A 4,735-nucleotide genomic window follows, 5' to 3' on the forward strand; every position below is an offset into this window, starting at 1 on the left:
CGAACCCATGCAGGTGGGTAGAGCTCGGCTTTCCCGGGAGGAGAGTAATCGCCGGAGAGCTATGGGACTCTGCCTATACTGTGGCTCTGAGGGGCACATTCTGGTTCACTGTCCAGTAAAAGGCCCAGCCCGACAGTAGAACCGAGGTTACTGTCGGGTGGGTTGTCCTTGGAGAAATCCTCGTCCTCTACTCTCCTCTCGGTAAGACTACAATGGGCAGCCCGATTCCACAACTGCCAAGCCCTGCTGGATTCCGGAGCAGAGGGGAATTTCATGGACCACAATCTGGCATCCCACCTTCAAATCCCCATAGTTCCTCTCTGCCACAAGATCACCGTTAACGCACTCAATGGACATAACCTTCCCAGTATCACACACACTACGGGATCTATCACCCTCATAACCTCAGGGAATCATTCTGAGAAGATTACCTTTCTGCTCACGGAGTCCCCACTGGTGCCTATTGTCCTGGGTCATCCCTGGCTGGTTCAGCATGATCCCAGGGTGGAGTGGGGTCGGAACTCCATATCGGCGTGGAGCGACTCATGTTATGCTTCTTGTCTGATGTCTGCTTGTTCTTCTGTGTCTTCTTCTTTGTTGCAGAATGAGCCGGTGAATCTGTCTAACGTGCCCGAGGAGTACCTTGACCTGAAGGAAGTGTTCAGTAAGTCCCGGGCTGCTTCTCTTCCTCCGCATCGTCCCTATGACTGTGCCATAGATCTAGTGCCAGGTACGTCTCCGCCTAAGGGCAAGTTATATTCGCTTTCTGTTCCAGAAAGGGAGGTCATGAAGAAATATATTTCTGATTCTCTAGCAGCCAGGCTCATCTGCCCCTCTTCTTCTCCCGCTGGGGCAGGGATTTTTTCATGGCCAAGAAGGACGGTTCTCTGCGACCATGCATCGATTACCGGGGGCTGAACGACATCACGGTAAAGAATACTTACCCTTTGCCGTTGATGTCGTCAGCTTTCGAGTGGTTGCAGGGGGCGTCCATCTTTTCCAAGCTAGATTTGCATAATGCTTATCATTTGGTCCGCATAAGGGAGGGGGATGAGTGGAAAACCGCGTTTAATACCCCCAGAGGGCACTTTGAATATCTTGTTATGCCCTTCAGGTTATCCAACTCCCCCACGGTTTTTCAAGCACTCGTTAATGACGTGCTGAGAGACATGGTCGATCAATTCATATATGTCTACCTGGATGACATATTTTCCTCTTCTCTCCAGGAACACATTCAGCACGTCAGATGAGTGCTCCAGAGGCTGCTCGAGAATAGGTTTTTTGTCAAGGCGGAGAAGTGCGCGTGTCATGCACAGTCAGTTCCGTTTTTGGGGTACATCATCTCGTCCGAGGGAATGCGCATGGATCCCGACAAGGTTAAGGCTGTGGTGGATTGGCCAACCCCAGGGTCCCGTAAGGCCCTGCAGAGGTTCCTGGGGTTCGCCAATTTCTACCGGCGTTTCATTCGCAATTTCAGCCAACTAGCCGCTCCTCTGACTGCCTTGACCTCCACGAAGACTACGTTCAGGTGGTCTAGAGCAGCCGAAGCTGCATTTACCATCCTCAAGAGCCGCTTTGTTTCGGCTCCTATTATCGTAACCCCTGACTCCACACGTCAGTTCGTGGTGGAGGTCGATGCGTCAGAGGTGGGGGTAGGTGCGGGAGCCACCTGTTTTTCCCAGTCTGGAATCCGAAGTCGCGGTCCCCTCTGTTCACGCCTTCGTCCAGAGGTGCCGTCGCACTTGGAAAAGAGCCCGAGAGACTCTTCTCCAAGTGAGGACGCGCACCAAGGCTCAGGCCGATCGCCACCGGTCGAAGCCTCCCGTTTACGTCGTTGGTCAAAAGGTGTGGCTTTCCTCCAAGAATATTCCTCTCCGATCCGTTTGTAATAAGCTAGCTCCCAAATTTATTGGCCCGTTTTCTGTCACCAAAAGAAGGTCCGCACGGCCTTAGAAGGGGTAACGCCTCCGCCCGGTTGCCCACCGAGTCGGTTATTTGTGCCGGAGAGGTTACGGTCCGACGTCATTCGGTGGGGTCATTGTTCCAGCTTGGCTTGTCATCCAGGGGTGAATCGGACTAGTTTCCTCGTAAAACAGCGATTCTGGTGGCCTTCTATGGCTCATGGTGTCTTGAGAGAACGTTGCGATGTTTGGTTACTCAGAATCCATCCTCCTGGAGCCAACAACTCTCATGGATGGAGTACGCACACAACTCGTTACCAGTGTCATCCACGGGCCTATCTCCGTTTGAATGTAGCTTAGGGTACGAGCCACCTGTTTTTCCCAGTCTGGAATCCGAAGTCGCGGTCCCCTCTGTTCACGCCTTCGTCCAGAGGTGCCGTCGCACTTGGAAAAGAGCCCGAGAGACTCTTCTCCAAGTGAGGACGCGCACCAAGGCTCAGGCCGATCGCCACCGGTCGAAGCCTCCCGTTTACGTCGTTGGTCAAAAGGAAGGTTACGGTCCGGAGGAGAGAAGTTGGGTTCCGGCTATGGACATTCTGGACCACTCTTATTGATGATTGCAATCAACGGGTAAGTTCGCCTGGGAGCGCCAGGCGGCGCTCCTAGGGGGAGGGGTACTGTCACGGTTTATGGGCTCACTGACTCATTCTAGCTCTCTCCGTGTGGGTGTGGGTGTGGTTTGTGTTGCCGCTGATCAGTGCCATCAGCTAGTTAGCGCCAGCTGTGGCTGATCAGCGATCCTAATTAATGTCTGTGTTTTCTGTCCTGTGTTGTCAGATCGTCCTTTGTCGTTACCGTGTTCAGTTCGTGTCTCTCTGCTTCTGACCAGTTCCTGGAGTTTCTTCTTACCTCTGCCGTGGGATTCGTTGCACGGATCCTCGATCATCGGCTGCCCGTTGTGTCCCTGCGCTACCCGGAGTTATCTCCGTCTCTCACCTGTCTGACTCTCGTCATCTTTCTGCTTGGGAATTCCCAATAAACGTTGTTTGCACATTCACTACTGAATCCTCATTCTTTCCACGTGACACATCAAAGCTCCAAAAGTATCAAAAATGTATTTTAAAAGAACTGTCGCATAGCGTGTGTGACGTTTCGAGCACGCAGGCTCTTCATCAGACACAATGTACATTTTAGACACAATGTTGACTGTTTTTGCTCTATTTTGCCAACAAATATAATTCCAATTTGCGTCTCTGAGCAACATGACGCTGTTTTGTTCCTGAATGAATCAATGATTCAGTTCAAACACAATGACTCACTTATTAACAGTGACTTGCTACCACCTACTGACCGTTTTAATTTCACATTTAAAGTATCTTTTCATTATTATTATTTTTTTTTATAATTTCAAATATCAGTATTCAACGTTTTATGTTTAAAATATCAAAACAGTATTAATGCATTTGTAACTGCAGGTTAAATACATTCATGTCCTGCATTAAAAATGCATCTAAATGCCCCTTCTAATGCAGCTTCTGTGTTTTCTCTGCATTGTAGAGATTAATTTTGTCAATACTGTTTTATAATTTGCTTGGTAACAGCCCAAATGACTTATTATTCTAACTGACTGATTCAGTTTAAGAATTTGACTGAAAAGATGATGCACACTTTAGAAATGGCTTTATAAAGGCAAAAATGCCCATAAAAGGTAAACATCTATTTAAACTTATTAGAAAAGATTAATTTCTGTCACTGCTGTGAACTGATCACCTCACAGAATATGAAGAATATCAAAAACTTTAGGAGTCAGCTGTCCACGGTAGTCCTTAAGATATCAGCACAATAACTCACTCAGCAAAATATCATCTAATTATCGTTATCGATAAAATCCCAGAAAATATTGAGATATATTTTTTGTTAATATTGCACACCCCTAATATATTTAACGTTTTGATTAGAAAAAATTAAAATAAATATAAAAAGTGCCCTTTTTTCCACTTGCCCTGCCCCTCAAAATGTCTGTGCACGCCCCTGCATATGGGTTCATACATCATATGGGTTTAAAATGACATGAGGCTGAGTAAATGAAGACATGATTTTTTAGTTCTTAAGGCTTAAAAGGTTATCATTATGTTTAAAGTACATATTAAGTCAAGCTTTTCAACCAACATCTTGCCCTCTAGAAGACCTAGAAGTAAACTTCACCCAAAAGTATTCTACTCTCCGAAGAGAACATCTTTTCAGTAAACAAAAGTCTTTATTTGACAAAATTCCTTTATTTTTCATCATGCTATATCATTTTAAATGCCTATTTTTAATTCTTAATTATTTTTGTGCAAAATTGTAATTATGATCAATAAATGAGTGAAGGCCATGTTAAAAATCTCTGAGAACATCTCTTCTGGTTATCTGTCACACCAAACCTGGAAGGTTAGTTGCATATGGGATATGGTTTTCCTCACAGTGTGCACTTTTGTACTTTTGCATACTGTACATTTTGGCAAATGCAGTCATTTGTGAATTCCACACATACGTGTGTAGACTGTACACAAACTGTGGAAATGGTAGAAATAGTTGTATTGCAATATGCTATTCTGAACATAGTCAAGGACAAGAGACAAGATATTTCACAACAACACACATAATACAAAATACAAACTCCCAGAGACATTAGAGATGTGAGGTCTTTGTTTGTTCTCGTGCCTACTGTAGGTGTGTGTGTTTATATTTTGATGGTGTAAAAAAATAATACACCTTGAGCTCCTTTTGAATGAATTAATGAATTAATGAATGTCCCATGACATAAAAACTATTGACCATTGCTGGTGGAATTA

Source organism: Sinocyclocheilus anshuiensis, unplaced genomic scaffold (assembly GCF_001515605.1).
Source record: "Sinocyclocheilus anshuiensis isolate Anshui unplaced genomic scaffold, SAMN03320099.WGS_v1.1 scaffold135, whole genome shotgun sequence".
Taxonomy (NCBI): domain Eukaryota; kingdom Metazoa; phylum Chordata; class Actinopteri; order Cypriniformes; family Cyprinidae; genus Sinocyclocheilus; species Sinocyclocheilus anshuiensis.